Genomic DNA, 23883 nt, shown 5'->3' on the forward strand with positions numbered 1-23883 from the left:
CCATCATCAGAAGACCACAAATAGGTGAAATGCCCTTCCTGGAATAACAAAGGAGGTCAATTGGTATGTGCAGAGGCTGTTTTTCAGAACATTTAACATGTAACAGTACAGCACAGAACAGGCCCTTCGGCCCACAATGTTGTGCCAACATAGCTATTCTCTCCTACCTACAGAATGCCCATATCCCTCTATTTTCCTCTCATTCATGTGCCCATCCAAGCCCCTCTTAAATTCTCCCAATGAATTTGCCTCCACCACCCTATCAGGCAACGCTTTCCAGGCATCCACCACTCTCTGAGTAAAAAACGTACCCCTTACGTCTGTTCTGAACCTACCCCCTCTCACCTTAAATGCATGCCCTTCGGTACTGGATTGTTCAATAATGGGAAAAGGATATTGCTTGTCCACCCTGTCTATTTTTTGTTCAGCTCTGCAGCGCACCAAGTGGATCAACTGGCAGGATTAAGCCATATGTGTTTCATTTTAACCCTTTAATGTATTAGATTGCACAAATGCAAAGATAATCAGATTGAACTGATTTTTTTGTTGCTTTGCACCTGGGATTTTTTTCTCTGTCTATTTAGTTTCTTGACTCTCTATCCTAGACCAAAACTAACAATAGGGGACATGGCCGAAGCACTTTGGAACTGCCCTCCACATTCTTCTTTCTCTCTCTCTACTCTTGCACAACATCCCAATATAAAATCAATTTCTTTCATCATGCTTTTTATTGTTGCCTCAACCCTTCCCCCATCTCAGTCACTTTCTGGATAAGTGCTTGTCTTTCCTATTTTTTTAAGTCAATGCTTCTGCAAAATGCTGGGGAATGGGACATATTGAAGAAACTGAAGCTAATGGAATACATCAGTAAATATTAACATCTGTGCTTACATTGAAGCCCTTCATTTCCAGTTTTGTTGAACACAATCACTTTAGGCCTTTCCTCTGGCAATATAAATGTGTTAACAAAGCCTGTTCAACATGCAGCTAGCATTCTGGTGGGTCCATCAGCAGTGGTCGGCATGGATGAGTTGGGCTGAAGGGCCTGGTTCCGTGCAGTATAACTCTGTGACTATGAATATCAATGCCAGTTGTGGAAATTTTAGTTAACTGGACTTTACATTGCATTACAAATTCTTCATCCTTCTCTCCCCATCTATTAACTTTTCAAACACCATCCCTCCCAACTCGCCTTCCCTCCAACTGTTATGTGTTATAAGTAGCCTTATGATCTTGTCTCCTTCACATGTAAGTTTATGATGGTTTTCTTCCTCAATGTCACATTGTTTACAGCAGCGATCATCCAAGGCATCCTATTTGTCATGTACAATATTAGGTAACAATTGTTTGCATCCCATTGCACAGAGGAGGGTATTATATCAGATCCCTTTGAATTGGAACTGGGGTTGCTTTGTACTGAGATGTTTTCAGATAATTGAATGGATCTACAAATACACCTTCTCTTACAATACATACTGAAATGTTTTATTTGGATTCTGAGCTGGAGATACAGTTAAGTGGGGAATGATCAAATCAAACTTCTGTAGAGTAGCTGTATATCTAGAATTCAGAGGAATGTGTCCTAGCTGTCAAGATTTTGTGGATACATTTGCTTTGCTGTTCATTTCTCTTTCCACAGATGCTGCCTTACTGCTGTGTATTTCCAACTTTATCTCCTTTATTTCAGATTTCCATCATCTGCAGTATTATAAGTCTCACTCTGACTATATGCCTTTAAGGAGTTGCTGGTCCAAAACCACAAAAATATATTTGGTTTTGAGTTACCACAGAAGTAGTTATAATAGGAATACCTCATTGTTTCATGAGAAATGGATGCCAAAATAAATCCTAATGGGGTAAAAAATGACAGCAGTTTCTACCATGTTTGGTATCACAAAATCCTTTCATTGCCAAACTGGGAAATTAGGCTTATGTAATTTAACATATGAACAACAGATTTTTCTGGTTGCTTTAGTGGAGATGCACATCTCTTTAAAATACATTGTGCAAAAGAATCTCATTTTAAATTAGGCAAGGGAATTGTGTATGAGTACGGTGATACTGGTTAAAATATGGTCTGTGTGCCCTCTGATTGGAAGTGTGGAAAAGAAGTTCATACCTTCCTTGTGGGATCTGGAGGTACCAATGGTATGGCAATGTGTAGAGTACTGAACTGGAAACCGTATCACACCAGTGAGGGTCTATAGTGCAAGTGGAAAGCTAAAAAATCAGAAGGAATAAATCAGTAAAGGGTTTTAAACATGTGCTCTATAATACTGAGCCAGTGGAGGGCTGGGGGACAATGAAGGTCAGCAAGGAAAGGGACAATGATGGTGAAGGCTTGAGTGTAAGGTAGGAGATGCAGGAGTGCTCTGAACAGAACCATTGGCATTCAGTCATTCCAATAGAAGCATTGGTTGTATGTGCTCTTGGTGAGAGTCCAAGATTTAGTGAGCGAGAGAGGGTGCTACATTAATCACTATGTTCCGTCACTGGACACCAGATATCTAATTGCGAGCCCAGTTTTGTGAGAATTCCCAAGCATTTTGCTGAAAAATCACCCCTGACACCCTGCTCCAGGTCAGCTTTGGTGCAGGACTTGAGACCTTATTGATTTCGCTGGGGATTCTCAGTCTGTGGATTAGGAAGTAAACAAGAAGATATTATCATTTAGCTAATTTACTTCAGTCTAATGTTTTTAATTATTTCTGTTTTTAGCTCAGATTTTTTATTTTTTAAATATTTTGAAATAATTTTTATTTAAAAGGAATGTTTACATCAATTTTAATAGGTTTTAGATTTCTTTGAATGTCAGAGAATTAAAAATGTAAAAATCTTTTCATGGAAGGCAGAGCAAAGCCCCAGTCCAAGCCTTGCCTTTGACTGGGGTGCTCCAGGACCTGGGCCCCTGTACTGTGTAGCCTGAGACTGAAATGGTGTCTAGTCTCCTGCGGATTTGAGGGTTAGAAATCTGGTGAGGTTGACCCTTTGCACCCAGCCCAAGTAAGTGCCATGGTTCTGGGACCACTGAATGGCAATTCTGGAGAACAGGATCCATTGAGATCTGGTCCAATGAGAATTTCTTCTCAGTTCAGAATGACCACGGTCCTTGAGATTGGAAACACAACCAGAGTCGAAGGAATGCTGCTGAAAACAATTTAGTTGGACAGACATATCTTTAGTATTTCTTTGGACTCACACCAAGAGCATGTCTGGCCAACATTTCTGTTAGAATGACTGAATGCCAATGGTTCTGTTCAGTACCCTCCTGCGTTTTTATATTTCCTAATGCCATAGAAAGAGGCTATTCAGTCCATTGAGTCCATGCCAGCTCTCTGAGTAATCCCATTATTTCCCTGTAATCTATTCTCTCACATATGCCCATAATCAACCCTGTGATTCTCCCACCACTAACGTACCACCAGGGCAATTTACAGTAGCCATTTAACCCAACAGCTAGCACACCTTTGGGAAGCAGGAGCACAACAAAGCACCCAGCGGGAAGCCCACACGGTCACAAGAAGAACATGCAAACTCCCCACAGATGGCCTCAGAGGTCAGGACTGAAACAGGTCACTGAGACAGCTTTTGTACCTGTGCTGCCCAGAATAAACGACAACCACTTTCCAAAACGGATTTTGTATTAGTAGCCGAAGTAGGGGGGAAAAAAAAAGTCATTTGTATAAATGCTTCAAAGGCAACCTGAGTAGTAATCCTTGATGGACACTCCAGTCCCAAGGATATTGTACAACTGGCTCAGGATAGAGCTCACCAGGAGCCATTGATAAGACCAGCATGGAACAGTTGTGAACAAAATCACTAAAATCATCTCCAAGTTGCACATGAAAAGCACTATGGAGTTGTAGCTTCACATATCACAGCTACAGACTTCCAGTGTTCAAACTGTACATTAGGAGTCAGATGCACAACCACAGGGTAGATTTGTGACAATGTGGTCATTATCATAAGTGTTTGGACAACCAAACATAAAGGATCCTCAAAGGAAGAATGATCACAATATGATAAAGTTTTATATAGAATTCAACACTGATATGTTTAAGTCTGAAACTATTGTCTCAAACTTAAATAAGCCATTTACAAAGTGGACTGAGGGAAACATTAGAAATGATAATTTGGGAAATCAGATAAAAAGATATTGATAAAAATATTGAGCAGAGCATTGTAGCAGCAGGAGAATTTAAAAGAGCACTGTTAGTGCACCAGCCCAGCTGATTGGTGTGATTTCCAAGGCAGGGGGAGGATCAGAGCATTGCAGCAGCTGTATTGGCTAATTGGGAGACCAAATAGCCAATAAAAGAGAGGCACGATATAGCAGAGTAGCTATTGTGGAGAGGTTGTTGTTGGGGTGGGCCAGTGTGTGAGTGGGGGAAAGGCTTTGGTGTGTAGTGGCTGAGTAAATGACCCAGGTAAAAGTAGGTAAGGTCCTTTAACTTTCCTTTCCTAAATTACTTAGTAATCCTATATGTGTAATTTAAGCAACATTAGCTGGATAATAACAAAGTATTGGATATATGTATCTAAACAAAGAATATAACTAATTACAGGAAGGATGTTGAGGCTTTGGAGAGTGTGCAGAAGAGGTTTACCAGGATGCTGCCTGGATTAGAGGGCATGTGTTATAAGGAGAGGTTGGGCAAACTTGGGTTGTTTTCTCTGGAGTGTTGGAGGCTGAGGGAAGATCTGATAGAAGGTTATGAGAGGCATAGATAGAGCTGGCAGCTGGTGTTTTTTTCCCAGGGTTGGAATGTCTAATACCAGAAGGTATGCATTTAAGGTGAGGGGGGTAAGTTCAAAGGAGATATGTAAGGCAAATTTTTTTTTAGTGTGGTAGATGCCTGGAATGTGCTGCCTTGGATTGTGGTAGAGCAAATTGAGGCTCTTAGGCACATGAATGTGTGGGAAATGGAAGAATATGGACATTGTGTAGGCAGAAGGATTAGTTTAGTTGGGCATTTGATTACTAACAGTTCAGCACAACATTGTTGGCTGAAGGGCCTGTTCCTGTGCTGTTCTGTTAACTAATTAAAGCAGAGATGCAAGGTCAAGTGATGTACTGTCACTGCATAATGTGGGAGCAGGTGCATGCTGTTGTGGTTTCTGGTGACCACAGCTGTAGCAAGTGTTGGTTGCTTGAAGAACTGGAATCTGAGCTTCAAACATTGTGACACATCAGGAAGGAGAATTACCTGGATGGTGTGTTTCAGGAGGCAGTCACAACCCTTGGATTGACTACTTCAAATTCCCTCAGGGATAGGAGGGTGTGACTGAGCAAGGGAGATAGAAAGATCCAGGAGGTAGTGCTGAAGAAGCCTCGGGCCTTGAACTTGTCCAACAGGTTTGCGATTCTTGCTCAATGTGCAAATGAGAGTGGCAGCTACACGAAGGATGAGCAACCTAACCATAGCACCAAGCTTCAGGGTGCCATTCAAGAAGGGGTAGAGAAGAGAAGTAGTTGTGATTGGAGATAGTATAGTCAGGGGAATAGGCACTGTTCTTGTCACTAACATCGAGAGTCCTGATGGCTCTGTTGCCTGCTTGGTGTCCTGGTTCAGGACATCTTGTCTAGTCTGCAGAGGAATTTGGAGTGGGAGGGGAAAAATCCAGTTGTGGTCCATATAAGTACCAATGATAGGTAGAACAAGGAAAGGGGTTCTGCTGGAGGAATATGAGCAGCAAGGGACTAAATTAAAAAGCAGAACCAAAAAAAAATGGTAATCTCTGAATCCCTGAGCCACATGCTAATTGGCATCTATAGAAATTTGTAAGAGTTTTTGACATACCAAATCTCTTCAGACTCCTAACGCAGAGCTGCTGGTGTGCTGCCTTCATGATTGGATCAATGTGTTGGGCCCAGGATAGATAATGGAGAAATAAGGAAATGGCTGGGAAGTTAAAACAATATTTTGTATGCCTCATCATGAGAGGACAGACATTCCACTAGAAATAGTGGAGTATCAAAGGTTTAATGAGATTGAGGAACATGAGGTAGTTAATACCAGTAAAAAGGAAGTATTAGGGAAGTTAATGGGATCTCATTGATCCATTCAGTTTTAAAAGAGCTGTCTATAGAGAGCATAGTGCTGTGGAAGCAAGGCCTTTCAATACTTTTGAGGTAGTTAGATTCTTGATGAGCAAGAGGGTGAAAGTTAATGGGGAGAGGCAGGAATGCAGAACAAAGCCATTATATTAAATGGCAGTCAAGCTTTAGAAACCAAGTGACCAACTCTTGTTCTTTGTGTGAGTGTAACATGTGCTTTGTTACATTACCAAGTGAAAATGCAAAACTGATTATTGAACATGATTGTCTATTCCATGCAAGCTTAGCTTACATTGTTTACCAATGCATGGAAGCCACTGGCTGTGTGGCAGTGACATCAATGGGTATGCAACAGATATTTGACTTTGAGGTGAGCTTATAGTTTGAACAACAGTGTGGGCCTTGAATGGAAAAGCAGGAAGAAAATAAGATGAAGGTTTTGTTGGATCTGTCAAAAAGCAGTCTTTATTTGAACTGCTGTAGGAGATCATGTTAGCAAGTGTGATGGTTACATGTTTTAGTTGAAGCTTTGTTTTGATTTGACTAGATGTTCATATAATTTCTATCATTCATTTATAAACCAGGTTCCCCTCTCCCATGCCTGCCCAACCACTAGATTGGCCTTGAGGTGGTATTTCCTATTGAGAACTGATTTTCACAGTTCGTGCTGTGGTGGGAGATTGTGCAGGAAGGTTGGCACTGACAGTGTGGCTCATGAAATTGTGTGGATACTGTGCCTAAGAAATTCTCTCCCTTGTAGCCCCAGCAGGATCTGGTTTGTCTATCACCCTCTTGCATTTCCAGGAGATCTGTGCATTTCCAGGAGATCTGTTCATCTCCAGGAGATTTACAACTTCCAAAACCTAGGGTTTGCAAATGGATAAACAAGCTGGCTAATGAGGTGACAGATGATAAAATACAAGTTTTTTTAACCTTAGCAGGAAGAATAGATCAAAATATTTTTAAGTTGTGCAGGAACTATTAAATGTGGATTTAGACATCTTTGCACACAATGCCAAATGTTAACATGCAGGTACATGGTGTTAGGAAGGTGAATGTTATCTAGGGCTACATTGCAAGTGGGTTGTAGTGAATGAATAAGAAAGCTATGCAGCAATTATACAGAGCTCTGAAACCATGTCTAGAGAACAGCATGCAATTTTCTTCTTCACATCTGAGGAAGGATGTACTTGTGCTGAAAGCAGTGCAACAATATTCATTAGTTTGATTCCTGGAAGCATTCTTATGAAGAACAGAGGACTTCTCTTTTAGAGGTGGTCTCATTGTTAGACCAGATCCTGAGCCATGTGTGGTGGCTACACCTGGTTCTGATATTCATTGCTTGGTGGCATAGTCTCAGGAAAAATTGGCCACTTCAGCCTGAGATGAGTAATTTCTTCATTCAGACACTTGTGGATCTCTGGAATTCTGAACTTTGGAATAATTAAATGATTGGGTAAATCATAGAATTCAAAGTTTAAGAGATTAAACATACATTGTGATAAGTTGGGAAAGTGTAGAGTTGCATATCAGCTGTGATCACTTTAAAGGGTAACAGGTTCAAGAAGCAGGAAGGTCTCCTCCTGTTCCTATTTGTGTCCTGTGACTGGGTAGAATGTCTTTAGACCATAAGACAAAGGAGCAGAAGTCTGCCATTTGTCCCATTGCATCTGTTCTGCCATTCTGTCATGAGCTGATCCATTCTCCTATTTAGCCCCATTCCCCTGCCTTCTCACCATAACCTTTGATGCCTTGGCTACTCAGATACCTATCAATCTCTGCCTTAAATGCACCCAATGACTTTGCCTCCACAGCTGCCCAAGGCCTCACATTTCACAGATTTACCACTCTCTGGCTAAAGAAATTTCTTTATCTTTGTTCTGAATGGGCACCCTTCAACCCTGAAGTTGTGCCCTCTTGTACTAGACTCCCCTACCATGGGGAAACAACTTTGCCACATCTACTTTGTCCAGGCCTTTTAACATTTGAAATGTTTGAGATCCTACCCCCCATTCTTCTGAACTCCAAGGAGTACAGCCCAAGAGCTGTCAAATGTTCCTCATATGTTAACCCTCTCATTCCTGGAATCATTCTAGTGAATCTTCTCTGAACCCTCTCCAACATCAGCACATCCTTAAATAAGGAGCCCAAAACTGTGCACAGTACTCCAAGTGAGGTCTCACCAATGCCTTAAAGAGCCTCAACATCACATATCTGCTCTTGTATTCTATTCCTCTAGAAATGAATGCCAACATTGCATTCACCTTCTTCACCACCGACTCAAGCTGCAGGTTAACTTTTAGGGTATCCTGCATAAGGACTCCCAAGTCCCTTTGCAACTCTGAATTTTGAATTTTCTCCCTACTTAAATAAGCCTGTGCACTTATTTCTTCTACCAAAATGCATGACCAGACACTTTCCAACATTATTTCATTTGCCACTTCTTTGCTCATTCTCCTAGTCTATCCAAGTCTCTCTGTAGACTGGTTCCTCAACACTACCTGGCCCTCCACCTATCTTTGTATCATCAGCAAACTTATCAAAATTAAAAGCATTTACACTTCTAATTTTTGGTGCAACTCTACAAATTGCAACAATGATGTTTTGGGAGTGAGCTAATGTAAGAGGTAGGGGAAAGTGAAACATTCACAAATTCACATCAATACCACCTCCTCCCTGTGAGCAGGTTGTTATAATAACCAAAGCAGTTTATTAATACAAGGACATGGAAATTTGGTCAAGCGGGTAATTTACTTTTTGTACAGATGGCACACCACATGCTGCCCTGCTGGCAATATACTTGTTACATAAGCTACACATCACTTAACATGATCTCTGTATATGTTCTCTGTATAGGCTCAGGCCTGGTTTGGTTACACACCATTAATACAACCATCTTGTGCTGCTACAGTAATGGGGAAAGCTGACCCAGAAGGTGGAGGTGATCGAGCAGAAGAGAAACAAGAATTTAGAATGTTAAAAGCTATCGGGTGTGCTAGGGATTGGGCTTTAAATTTCTATAGTCCAGCTAACTCCAGGGCTAGACAACATGCACTAATGGAAATCTGATGCCTGCATTCATTATTTACCATCAAGGCAGACTTGCTCGTAATGATATCTGCATTACCAATCATTATATCCAGTCTCCCTCCCATAAGGCATTAATGCATACAATGCAGTCTTCTGATTATAACAATAGGAGTTTAAACAAAGATGGGAGCAATTGCACTGGGGGCAATGCTTACACACACCTCTTGGGCTGTCTTCAAAGTGGGAAACTTAATATTTCTGGAATGTTTAATTTCTATCGCTATTGAAATTCTCATTATTACCAGTGCTTAGTGTGTCCTTAATGCAAACTGTTCAGTTGATTGTGACCATGCTTTTCTCTGGACTTCATTTCCTGAGGCAAAGTTACCCAGGCTGCTGGTTGAAGCACAGTGCATTAATCAAACATTTTCCCCCAGGGCAAGAAGGAAAACCTTCCCCTTTTATATTCATTTATAAACAACTTACTTGGGTCTGGAATTGGGATATCACAGGGAAAAATAAATGAACCTCTTTGAAAGACAGCAACACTCTCTCAACACTGAACAGAAGTCATAATGTAAATTGTGCATTCAAATCAATGTACGGGGGCTTGAACCTTCTGACTTCAAGGTAACTGTGCTGCCACTAAACCCAGGTTGATGTATACCATCTGGTGGATTATTGAGTCATAAGGACTGAAGGTGAAACTCTCACTGAAATTCAAATGAGCATGAGCAGGCACAATAATTGGTCCTGACATCCATGGTCTAATGAAATGGAAGATTAAGCAGGGTTTGAACATATGATGATGTGGGCAGTGAATATCTGTTCTCTGCTTGCTCTATACATGCATTCCCTTTCTTTCATAGTTACCATGCAATCTACTGAAGACTAAAAGAAAACCTGGTAAATTCCCAAGCAATCCAAGATATAAATTTTTAAAAAATTGTCACTGAATTTAACATGTGAGTAAAACAACAACGAGCACAACAGATCAATATTGCCCTGGTTTGTGTTAAGAGATTTACTTGTGTAAGATGTTCCACCACAGCCAGAAACATCAACTCCTGCTTGGAGAAATGCAGCAGTTCCCCAAAAGGTTGCATCCTATTTTGACTCAGAAATGTATCATCATTCCTTCACTGTCACTGGGTTAAAATTCAGGAACTACCTGCTGAATAGCACAATGACAGCACCATTGCCACAAAGGCTGCATGTAGTTCAGGAAGGTGGTTCAGCACATCTTCCCAAAAGCTACAGAGACAATAAATTCTGATCCTTGCAGTGACACCTTTCATTATCATGAATGAACGTACATTCACCACAAGTTGGCAATTTTTGTTTTGAGTAGGACGTCAACCTGACTAAGCTAACCATGAATTAGTTGGGAAGATGCCTTACCAAGATGGTGACAGCACAGATGAAGAAGATTGCAAGGTCAACATAGCCATGGGATTTCTTTCTCTTTCAAGCACTGATCAAATTACCTCTTCAAGTGAATCATCTAGTCAGCAATCCTGCTGCTCACCCCACGCGGTATAAAAGACTTTAGCAATCATATGTTGGGCATCCTCTGGTTCTTGACCCTTCCACTCTCACCCCACCTACTCTCCATAGAACCCTCATTATGTACACTATTAAATCTCAACTCGGTCTTCATTGTGGTAAGGAGAAATGTCCTGACTTCTCCAACCTTTCTCCTTAACATACAGTGGCATGCAAAAGTTTGGGCACCCCTGGTCAAAATTTCTGTTACTGTGAATAGCTAAGCAAGTAAAAGGTGACCTGATTTCCAAACGGCATAAAGTTAAAGATGACACATTTCTTTAATATTTTAAGCAAGGTTACTTTTTTATTTCCATCCTTTACAGTTTCAAAATAACAAAAAAGGAAAAGGGCCCCAAGCAAAAGTTTGGGCACCCTGCATGGTCAGTACTTAGTAACACCCCCTTTGGCAAGTATCACAGCTTGTAAACACTTTCTGTAGCCAGCTAAGAGTCTTTCAATTCTTGTTTGGGGGATTTTCACCCATTCTTCCCTGCAAAAGGCTTCTAGTTCTGTGAGATTCTTGGGCCGTCTTGCATGCACTGCTCTTTTGAGGTCTCTCCACAGATTTTCGATGATGTTTAGGTCGGGGGACTGTGAGGGCCATTGCAAAACCTTCAGCTTGTGCCTCTTGAGGTAGTCCATTGTGGATTTTGAGTGTTTAGGATCGGTATCCTGTTGCAGAAGTCATCCTCTTTTCATCTTCAGCTTTTTAACAGATAGTGTGATGCTTGCTTCCAGAATTTGCTGGTATTTCATTGAATTCATTCTTCCCTCTACCAGTGAAATGTTTCCCATGCCACTGGCTGCAACACAAGCCCAAAGCATGATCGATCCACCCCTGTGCTTAACAGTTGGAGAGGTGTTCTTTTCATAAAATTCTGCACCCTTTTTTCTCCAAACATACTTTTGCTCATTGCAGCCAAAAAGTTCTATTTTAACTTCATCAATCCACAGGACTTGTTTCCAAAATGCATCAGGCTTGTTTAGATCTTCCTTTGCAAACTTCTGACGTTGAATTTTGTGGTGAGGATAAAGGAAAGTTTGGAGAAAAATGGATGCAGAATTTCATGGAAAGAACACCTCTCCAACTGTTAAGCACGGGGGTGAATTGATCATGCTTTGGGCTTGTGTTGCAGCCAGTGGCACGGGGAACATTTCACTGGTAGAGGGAAGAATGAATTCAATTAAATACCAGCAAATTCTGGAAGCAAATATCACACTGTTAAAAAGCTGAAGATGAAAAGAGGATGGCTTCTACAACAGGATAACGATACTAAACACTCTTCAAAATCCACAATGGACCACCTCAAGAGGCACAAGCTGAAGGTTTTGCCATGGCCCTCACAGACCCCCGACCTAAACATCATTGAAAATCTGTGGATAAACCTCAAAAAAGCAGCGCATGCAAGATGGCCCAAGAATCTCACAGAACTAGAAGCCTTTTGCAGAAGAATGGGTGAAAATACCCCAAACAAGAATTGAAAGACTCTTAACTGGCTACAGAAAGCGTTTACAAGCTGTGATACTTGCCAAAGGGGGTGTTACTAAGTACTGACCATTGCAAGGTGCCCAAACTTTTGCATCGGGCCCTTTTCCTTTTTTGTTATTTTGAAACTGTAGAAGATGGATATAAAAAAAATCTTGCTTAAGATGTTAAAGGAATGTGTCATCTTTAACTTTATGCCATTTGGAAATCAGGTCATCTTTTACTTGCTTAGCTATTCACAGTGACAGAGATTTTGACCAAGGGTGCCAAAACTTTTGCATGCCACTGTAAACCACTTATCTCTGGAATCCTTGCAGTATATCTTTTGTATGTTTGCTCCAAAGCAATTGCATTCATAAAGCCTTTACAATCAAGTGATTTCTATGTAATATTTGATGTTTCTAGAATTGATATTTATTTTCATATGCAGAATCATCTCATTGAAGCAGAATATTTATCATGCATCAGTTGCCTTACAACACCAGAGGGAAAGTTCAAGGTAGAGAAATAGCAGATACAGTTTGAGGTACAATCCATTTTCAAGTGTTCACTGCCAAAGAACCAGCTATTTGGGATTAACAGAATTGAAATGTCTCTGTGGAAACATTCTCCCTGACAGATGCCAAGAGTTGTACAGAGACCTTTACAACAGCAACTACATTATCTGCTGCTGTGAAGGTCACTGGCACTATGTAACTCTACATTAGTTCCCTGCAAACTCCATGGGTGATTATGCTGGCATCTTGCAACCAACCATATCTAACTGTATCATGGAAGTCCCTAATGCACTGCTAATGAAAGCTTCGAAATAGACTGGCTTCATAGATTCGGTGATTGCTCTTCAAAATGTATTTCACTGGATATGAAATGGCTTTGGATTTCCTGAGAATGTTATAAGCTGCTATATAAATGCAAAACAATTTCAATAAAAGAGGATGACTGGTAGGCAGAAATCAAGACATAAACCAGTTGTCCCACTGAAGCCACTGCCCTCTTTAACCAATGAATTTATGGTTTGAATGATCTCAAATGTCAGTTAAACCCACCTACAAAATAGATTTTAATCTTGTCCAAATCTGAGCTAAATAAACAGGCTCAGCTGTGAGCTGACCCTGGCATTTGGCTTCAGTTCACAGGATCTGTTACATGAAAACAACAGCTTCTGTTTATAAAGCACCTCTATTGACTCAGGGTCAAATCAGGAGAGTCCCCAGGTGTGTATAGCAAGCAACATCTCCTAAGTGGGAACAAACAGAGCATACAAACATTGGAAATTTAGCTATATAACACCTGAAGCTGTGATTTCATTGCTTTCCACAAAGGCTGTTGTTCTTTGCATTGCATTATAAACCCTGCCATGCACACTTTAAGTCCATGACATAGTTATATCTGTCAAGTCTTACAGGTTCCCCACATTTCATATAGGATTTTAAAGTTTGTCTCGTGGGAAATATGCCAATGTGTAGTCCTGGTCTCCTTGATGACCCCTTCCCACTATCCCCTCAACCATCACGGACATCATCCATCCCCTCTTCCGTTCTCATCAGCCTAAACACTTGCCGCTACCGCCGTACCCTGCATCCTGCCTTTCACTGCTTTGACAGCCCATGAATCGGAGTGCTGCAGCAAAGGCAGAGTCTACTTGTGCTTGACCTGCTGAGTTCCAGCAGAGCACATTGCACATCTTAGCTCCAACTCTTATTGCTGGGCTGTCGAAGGACCTAGAGAGAGAGAAGGAAAGAGTGAGGAGAGGAATGAGGAAGAGGTATGGGAGGGGAGAAAGATGAGGTGGGAGAAGAGGAGAGGGAGGAGGGTGTATTATATGCAAAACTGTGCTGCTATTTTAAGATTATCACCTCTTTAAGATCACGTCTGACCACTCTGCATCACAACTGTGTTTTGTAGGATGTTCCAGAGAGGCTGTCTGTGGAGCTCTTGAATAAACAGACATACATCGTATGAGCTCCTTGTATCTCATGTGGATAAGTCTGTACACTCTACAAAGGATTTCACAAGAGCCCAAGAACCCTCGGAGAACACACACTACACTGAGAAGGTAAGTGAAGGATCACAGCCATTACAAGTGGTAATGACATTGAGGATATGGAGAGACCAGCTGAGTGCCTTGGGAGGGTGAGGCTGTGAAGCTGGTGGTTAAGTGTGGTGCTAACTTGAGAGCGATGAAGAAAAACAATAGCTCATGCAAAGTTGACTGTGGATAAAAGTAAAGCCCAATTATAGTTAGTGTTAGACAACATAATATGGCAGACTATCCACAAACCAGTTATATCAGAAGTCTTGGTAACTATGACAATGCAAGGAAACCTTACAATTCAATAAAATTTAAAAGAATCAATTTTTTGGTTCATTAATTGAAATAACATTAATTGAAATAGAGGGCAAGAGCAAAGGTGTTTGGAATGAGGCCATTGCATTCATGTTGAAAGCCCTTTGAGGTAACCAGAAGTAAAGCACTTGAGGTCATGTATTACCATAGTCGACCATTAAGATCTACCATTACTACTTTTGGACTTTGGAAAGATGATGTTCAGAGGATGGATCACAGTTTAGATAACTTCAGTTTGATCGATTCATAGTGAAGAAATAAAGCAGCGTTCCACTTCTCCTTACCACCCAACCTCAAGTTGGGAAGAAAAAAGGTCCATTCTTTGAGTCCTCGTTGTCCACAGGAATGGTACCGGAGGATTGGAGGGTGGCAAATGTTGTCCCCTTATTCAAAAAAAGGTAGTAGGGATAGTCCAGGGAATTATAGACCAGTGATCCTTACGTCTGTGGTGGGCAGGCTGTCAGAAAGAAATCTTAGAGATAGGATCTATGGGCATTTAGAGAATCATGGTCTGATCAGGGACAGCCAGCATGGCTTTGTGAAGGGCAGATCATGTCTCACAAACCTGATAGTGTTCTTTGAGGAGGTGAACAGACAGATTGATGAGGGTAGTACAGTAAATGTTGTCTACATGGATTTTAGTAAGGCATTTGACAAGGTTCCACATGGTAGGCTTCTTCAGAAGGTCAGACGGCATGAGATCCAAGGAAGCTTGGCCGTGTGGATTCAGAATTGGCTTGCCGGTAGAAAGCAGAGGGATGTGGTGGAGGGAATGCATTCAGATTGGAGGGCTGTGACTAGCAGTGTCCCACAGGGATCGGTTCTGGGACCTCTACTTTTCATGATTTTTATTAATGACTTGGATGAGTGGGTAGAAGGGTGGGCTGGCAAGTTTGCAGATGACACAAAGGTTGGTGGTGTTGTGGATAGTGTGGAGGATTGTCGAAGATTGCAGAGGGACATGGATATGATGCAGAGCTGGGCTGACAAGTGGCAGATAGAGTTCAATCCGGAGAAGTGTGAGGTGGTACACTTTGGAAGGACAAACTCCAAGGCAGAGTACAAAGTTAATGGCAGGATTCTGGGTAGTGTGGAGGAGCAGAGGGATCTGGGGGTCCATATCCACGGATCCTTGAAAATTGCCTCACAGGTAGATAGGATAGTTAAGAAAGCTTATGGGATGTTAGCTTTCATAAGTCGTGGGATCAAGTTTAAGAGCCATGAGGTAATGATGCAGCTCTACAAAACTCTGGTTAGACCACACTTGGAGTACTGTGTCCAGTTCTGGTCACCTTATTATAGGAAGGATGTGGAAGCGTTGGAAAGGGTGCAGAGGAGTTTTACCAGGATGCTGCCTGGTTTAGAGAGTATACATTATGAGGAGAGACTAAGGGAGCTAGGGCTTTACTCTTTGGAGAGAAGGAGGATGAGAGGAGACATGATGGAGGTGTACAAAATATTAAGAGGAATAGACAGAGTGGACAGCCAGCACCTCTTTCCCAGGGCACCAATGCTCAATACAAGAGGGCATGGCTTTAAAGTAATGGGTGGCAAGTTCAAGGGAGATATAAGAGGGAGGTTTTTTTTACCCAGAGAGTGGTTGGTGCATGGAATGTGCTGCCTGGGGTGGTGGTGGAGGCAGGTACATTGGTCAAGTTCAAGAGATTGGTAGATAAGCATATGGAGGAATTTAAAATAGAGGGACATGTGACAGGAAGGGGTTAGATAGTCTTAGGTGTGGTTTAAAGGTCGGCACAACATTGTGGGCCGAAGGGCCTGTATTGTGCTGTACTGTTCTATGATTCTATGATTCATTCACATGGAAAAGAGGCATTGAGGAAACAGGCTATGGAAGATTGATTAAATGTCACCATGAAACATCAACTCGCAATATTTCTTCTAATCTATAGGACAATGCCACACTCCACAACAGGATATACTTCTGCTGAAATGTTAATGTATAGAAGTCTCTGAGGCAGTTGAGTCTCACCCAACCCAATTTGGAAAGGAAAGGAGGTTAAAACCTGGAAAATATCAGGATATAAGCTGCAAGAGAAGGTTCATCCAGTGTGACAGAGTTTGTGTACTGAGACCTCACAACAGGTTAGAGAGGAATTGGGAAAATAGGAGTAAATTGGCCAAAGAATTATCTTGTGAAAGTTGAACAGAAATTTTGTGAAGTCCACTGAGACCCGTAGAATAAAAACAATTGCAGGACTGATAATAATTTTGATGATTCTAACATTGTTCAATAAGATCAACATATGAGATGATATTCAAGGTGAGACAAGAATTCAGTCCAGAAATGTATGATATATAGTGTTACACCCTGTTTGTTTTCCGGTGTATTCTTTGTTAATTAGACTCCCAGACTAACGTCTGTGGCTCAACAACATATTTATTCTTCATGCCAGGTGGTTGGTTGAGTGATTCAATATACATTCAGTTTCGAGAATATAGTGTATCAGTAAGTACAAAGCAGTTTAGTTATGTGTAATGATATAGTTCGCTATTTCTTCTTACAATGCATAATACCCCTTTATTTTGAAGAAATATATTTTTATTAATTTCAACATTTACTTGAATGATCTAATTTAACTTCATTAACCTTGCAATGAACGTTTCAATTCCTGATTTTGCTTGGTCAGGAAGGTTTTATGTTCCCATTTTGCTGACTTACCTATGAGAAACTTTGTCTTGCTTTTCTGACTGATGTTGCCATGGATGTTCTTGCTGCTGTTGCTGTAACCGTTTCCTGTTCCATCAGCCTTGCTGTAGGTTGCAGATGGTTCAGTTTGCTCCCTGTTAGTCTCAATGGTGTAAAATCACGGTAGCATAGCGGTTAGCATAACACTATTGCAGCGCCAGCGACCCAGGTTCAATTCCCATCGCTGTCTGTAAGGAGTCTGTACATTCTCCCTGTGTCTGCGTGGGTTTCCTCCGGGTGCTCTGGTTTCCTCCCACATTCCAAAGACCTAGAAGTTAGGAGTTGTGGGCATGCTATGTTGGCGCCGGAAGAGTGGCGACACTTGAGGACTGTCCCCAGCACATTCTTAGTAATGCAAAAGGATATATTTCACTGCGTGTTTTGATGTACATGTGACTAATAAATAAGTATCTTAATATCTTGTTTCAGTGGCCTTTGCTTGGTTCCATATTTTCATAACTGTATCTTGCACATGAATTGTTTGTCCCCTCTTCAGTTTAGTTAATGATTTAGCATGGTTGTTGTATTGTTTGCTTCCATTTATTGTGCATCAACCAGGCATGGTATTAATGCTTGATCCTCTGTAGAACATAACTTGCTTGCTAAAGACATCTGTACTTTTGTCATTTAGTAGTTCAGTTGGCAATTTCACATCAATTTGAGAAGAGTAACTCTGAGGTACAATGAGGCAAGGATTGGGTATTCTTTTGTATCTCTGCATTTGATTAAGGTTTTCTTGATTGTTCAACATGCACCTCCAGAAAACCATATTCTCTCAGACAGAATGTGAATGAGGTCACAATACATTTCACTGCAGGTCCTCAGAATTCTTTAGAAGTAGATTGGGTTCTGTTATCAGATGTAACCTCCTCATGCAAGCAGTATTCTGACAGCTGTGGTTATTGTGTTATCCTTCTGAATACTGTAAACCTGAAGTAATGGTCTACAAAATGAGGCACCCTCCTTGGTTTTAGGTGAACAAATCAGCTCCAGGGTAGACATACCTCAGTAGTCATCATCTGTCCTTTTAGTTGTGTATTTATAGAGTTCTGACACATAGTGGATGTCAACCCCATCTCCTTACTGCTTTGTAGATGCCAATCTAGTACACAGTTGATTAAGCTCTTAGTTTGCACTTCTGTACACCCACATTGGTCTTCCTGTAGCTTTTACAATATTTCTGTTTGTATCAATTCTGCTATGATGACTCTGGGTCCATCTCCAGTGACGTGAGATCTCTGATCATCCAGTAATGGCTGTGTTTGCTTAATCCATTTGGAACCATCTGTAGTAAGAGCATCTCTAATTCCTCATCTTTGTCGATCTCTGATTTCACTCAGCTTGTTAGCGTCTCAGTTGCTGGGTAGTGTATCCTCACACCTTGCGCTCCCATCTCCTGCTCTCCTTTGGTGACAGGTGAGATAGTACATCTGCTAGTACTATTTCTTTTTCTGTCATATTATTCATCATAAAGTTGTAACTCGGAAGCCATGAGTATTGTTTGCTGTCTTGCTGGCGTTCCACATAAATTTTTCAGGTAGATTTGTTCCAGGAGTTGGTATCAGTTTCTATAATAAATTTCCTCTCTTAGAGATAGGTGTGGAATTTTTCCATGCACTACTGCTAATAGTTCTCTTCTTGCGCTGGTGTATCTTGTTTCTGCTGATGAAAGCACATTAGAATCAAATGCTACTGGCTTGTCATCTTGTACTAGAGCTGCTCACAGGTCTTTAACAGATATATCCACCTGTAATGTTACTGGGTATTTTCTGTTGTAGTATGACAGACTTGTCTTTGTGCACACCATTTCCTTAAGTTTGTTGAGTTACTGACTTACTACAACAATGAAGGAGGCTATTCAGCCCATTGGGTCCATACTGGCTCCTAGCAGAACAATCCCATCTGTCCCATTCCTCCATTTCAATTTTCCTGTAACCTGCAAACACCAGCTCTACTTTGATTCTTTATTTCAGTTACCAACATGAAGGGGTAATCTATAGAAGCCGATTAACCTGCAAGCAGTCTTTGGGATATGGGGGGGGGGGGGGGTGGCAGGGGGAAGGGAACCAGAGCACCTGGTAGAACTCCAAGTGGTCTTGGGGGGAACGTGCAAACTCCACACTTCAACGTCCGAGGTCAGGATTGAACCTGGGTTGGAATTGGTTTATTATTGTCACATGTACCGAAATACAGTGAAAAACTTTTGTTTGCATGCCATCCAGACAGATCATTCCATACATAAGTACATCGAGGTAGTGAAAAGGAAAATACAATGCAGATTATAGCATTGCGTTTACAGAGAAGGTGCAGTGCAAGTAGACAAGTAAAATGCAAGGGACACAATGAGGTAGATTGGAAGATCAAGAGTTTATCCTTTAGTGTATGACAGTTCCATTCAAGAGTCTGATAACAGCGAGATAGAAGCTGTCCTTAAGCCTGGTGGTTCAAGCTCTCAAGCTTTTGTATCTTTTGTCCAAGGGGGGAGAAGAGAGAATTACTGGGTTAGGAGGGGTCCTTGATAATGTTAGCTTTAGCTGCTTTCCTGAGGCAGTGGGAGGTATTTTTGGAGTCAGTGAAGGGAAAATTGGTTTGCATGATGGACTGGGCTACGTTCACAACTCTCTGCAGTTTCTTGCGGCCTTGGACGCAGCAGTTGCCACACTAAGCTGTGATGCATTGGAGAGGATGCTTTCTATGGTGCATCATGCCAAATTTTGTCAGCCTTCTGAAGATCCCTGGAGCTGTGAGGCAGCAGCTCCACCTGCTGCACCAATATGGCTCCAAACCTGCTTCGTGTGATTGTGTCAACTGATATTCAGCATCTTTTATAGTTCTCTCTGGTGAGAAATGACACAATTCCTGTAGTGCATTAGCCCAAGAAGGCACTTTTGTTGTTTCATGTCCTCTGGTGCCTCCATTTCACTCTTGCTGTGACTCTTTCTGAACTTGGCTTTGGTCCTTTGACTTTGTATTTGTCAGCATTTAGTTTTAGTCCAGCCTTTCTGGTTCTTTCTATTGCCTGATGGAGATGCTGGTCAGTACTTTATAGAGTTTAAGAAGCCATGGAGTACACAGACTTTATAGAAAGAAGAGAGAGAAAGAGTGAAAGAGAGAGAAAGAGAAGGGTGGGTAGAGAGGTTGAGGGGAGAGGGAGAAAGATGTTCGCTCTTTCCTCTCCCTTTCTTTTCTGCATCTCTTAACTCTACATCTCTTCTCCCTTCCTCCTCCTCCTCTCCCTCTGTCTCTCTCCTATCTGTACCAATATTCATCTCTTCCTCTCCATCTCTTTACTATTTTCTCTATCACCACTCCACCATTAATCTTTCTCTCTCTGCATCCCATTCCCACTCTCTTGGGAATCGCAAAGCCATCTTCCACAGCAAGCCCCATTATATAACACAAGTTCCTGAGAGCAGCCCAGGCTTCACAGGCTAAACCATCTCCTGTAACTGCGAAAGTTGTATAAAATGATATTAAATATGCAAAAGAGGTAAAAAAAAAGAATGTAATACAACATCTCTCGATTGCCCATTACTAAAATCTGCCTGTTTTTTGAAAGAACTGCAGTCGTCAATCCATGTGCAAAGAAATTCAGAGTTAAAGGCCTGTCAGAAAAAATATATAAAAGCCACGTTTTGTTTAGAAAGGTTCACACTTCCCTCTCTGAGTCAAATGTTGCCAAATGTCCCCTTGGTCAGGAAGCTAAACACATTCTCTCCTCCTTCACTCTCAAAAATTATTGCCTTTGATGCACGAGCATTATCTGGGAATCTTTCAAGTCCCTGTGCCTGTCAGTACTGTGCTCCAGTGTTATGTGGTGAAGTGTCCATCTCGTTCAAGAGTACAATCCACAAAGGAAATTCGGACAGATGGTGAATCAAAAAAAATCTTATAACCCACTGAACCTGTACCAACTCTTTGAAAGATCTCTTTCAAATTGCAGATAGTGCCAGCAATGCTCCTGTGCCCACCAGTGCTATGCCCCAATATTATAGAGGGATAGACCTGATCCTACCAGTACTGACACTAAAATCATTAGGTGCTCACCAGTCCTGTACCCCTATGATATATGCTGACGGATCCATGGCCACAGTACTGTATATGATGGCATCCATCATTAAGGACCCTCACCATCCAGGGCATGCCCTTTTCTCGTTGCTACCATCAGGGAGGAGGTACAGGAGCCTGAAGACCTACACTTAATGATTCAGGAGCAGCTTCTTCCCCTCTATCATTAGATTTCTGAAAAGTCAATGAACCCATGAACACTATCTCATTGTTCCTTTTTTTTTGCACTATTTATTTATTTTGTAATTTATAGATTATTTTGTCTTTGCACTGTACTGCTGCCGCAAAACAACAAATTTCACATCGTATAAGACAGTGATAATAAACCTGATTCTCTGCATACTATATTGACAGACCTGTTGCTGCCAGTGCAGTGTTATGAAGTGATAGAGCTGTACCTACCAGTGCTGTACCCCAATGAGAAGGTAACAGACCTGTGCATGCTTCTGGATCTGGATATGAACTCGGGCTCAGAAGGTACAACTGGTGTCTGGTGCCAGTCCTACTCCGTTCCCCATTTCAAGCCAGTGCGAGGGCCTGGACTCAGTCAATATAGGTCCAGGTCTGACATTGGCTGGGCCTTAGGGATGGAACAGACAGTAAGGAGAATCAAGTTCTTATCTCACGTTTTCAGCCACAACCTCCACAGAACTCTGGTTATCGTATGGCATGGAGCTTCAGGAAAACAGGGCAATGACATCATCAGTGCTTCTTTTAAGAAGTTGTGTCTGTTCTCGGAATCCCCGTTTTTTCTGTTGGTCCGACAGGAGAAGTAGCATCTCATTATTAATGGGGCGGCCAATTTCAGAATCATAAAGCACAGAAACAGGCCCTTCAGCCCAACATGTCCGTGCTGACCTTAAGTACCCATCTATACAAATCCCATCTGCCAGCATTAGTTCTGTAGCCTTCTAGCTCCTGGCAATTCAAGTGCTCTTCAAATGCTTCTTAAATGTTGTGAAGGTACCTGCCTCCAACACCCTCTCAGGCAGTGCGTTCTGGACCTCAGCCACTCTCTGGGTGAAAATATTTTTCCTCAGGTCCCCTCAACCTTTTTACTCCTCACCTTAAACCTTTGCCCTCTTGTCTTTAGATGTCTCCCATTATGGGGAAATGTCTCTCATTCTCCACCCTATCTAGGCCCCTCATAATTTTGAGCACCTCTTTCATGTCCCCCCTCACCTCTTCTATTTGAAGGGAAACAGAGACCGGCCTCTCCTCATAACTGAAATGTTCCATCCCAGCAACATCCTGTTAAATCTCTTCTGCATCCTTTCTGTGAATCCCTCCCATCTGCACCTCCCAAAATGTCACCGACAAGTGCCCTTCAATCAGGAACCATCTCTCCTGCACGTTCACATCCCTTTAGGAAATTCCACACAGCACCATTTCTTGCTTGTTTCTAGTTGCCTTGAGATGTTGGTTTGACACCAGGCTAGTTGAATACAAAATACATCAATGTGAGACTGGAGCCCAGCTGAAGACATAGTGAACCACTTGTTTTTTTTAACCAATAATTGCACAATTTACTCTGGATTTATGAATAAGTGAGCAGGTAAACCAACCATAATCTAATGGAACGATAGAACAGTCTAGAGGGGCTAAACAGCCTCCTACTGTCCCTGTTCGAGATGCCAGAGGGACAGAATGAACCCCTCCCATCTTTGGTGTGGGGATTCTTTTACTATACTGGACCGCTGCTCTTTCTCCCCCTCTCCCCCTGCTTTGCTCTCTCTTCTGTTCTCTCTTCCTCTTTTTCTCTCTCTCTCTCACCTCCAGCTCTTTCTCCCCCTCTCTATTTCTGATGCCTTGTCTCTCTTTACTGCCAGCTCCTTCTTGCTGACTTCACTAATCCATGAATTCTTCTCTTCCTCTCTTTACCCTTCCATTTTGTCTCTCTCTCTCTTTTTCTATCTTTATCCCACTCTCTCTCTCTCTGAGCACCCCTGCCAAAGTGAGATTGGAAACTTTTCTTATTTCAGCTAAATTTAAGCTGCCTCCCACACTCTGATAATGCAACAATTAGGAAATATTCAGAAAACATTTGGATTCTGACCTGGGCTGTCACATCCAGAAACAAACATTTTATGCAAAATGTTGTCTGAACTTCACTCACTAGTTACATGTGATTTACAGAGAGACAACTGAATTGTTTTACAACCTGTTCTTTTATAAAGAAGTTGAGATGAATAGAGGCATAAACCAAAAGGCAAATGGGTGTTATGCACCATAAACCAAAATTCTGTAATAAATCTCAGCGAAGGTAATATGGGAAGAGAGTATCCAGCATCAAGCTGTTACATCAAATCTAAAACGATGCCCTCTCCTTACTGCTTAATAGCTGTTTTATTTTTGAAAGAGCCATTTATGTTAAATGGTTAAATTAAAAGTGATTTTAGTTTTAGTTAAATTAGCTTACATCATTTAACTCTTTTTGATACTTTAATCTGACCTGACATACATTATATAAAAGAGTGGAAACAATGGAATTTTTATTTGGAAGAATTTACCTCAACCTTCCCTTTTTGCAGATACACTCTGTTGAATTTTTATTAAACTATGTGAAATGTTAGGTTAAGAATTGTTTGGTAGGGGTTTAGTTAGAACGATTGAGGCTTTCATTGCATGAAAATATTAAC

This window comes from Pristis pectinata, chromosome 25 (genome assembly GCF_009764475.1).
Source record: "Pristis pectinata isolate sPriPec2 chromosome 25, sPriPec2.1.pri, whole genome shotgun sequence".
Classification (NCBI taxonomy): domain Eukaryota; kingdom Metazoa; phylum Chordata; class Chondrichthyes; order Rhinopristiformes; family Pristidae; genus Pristis; species Pristis pectinata.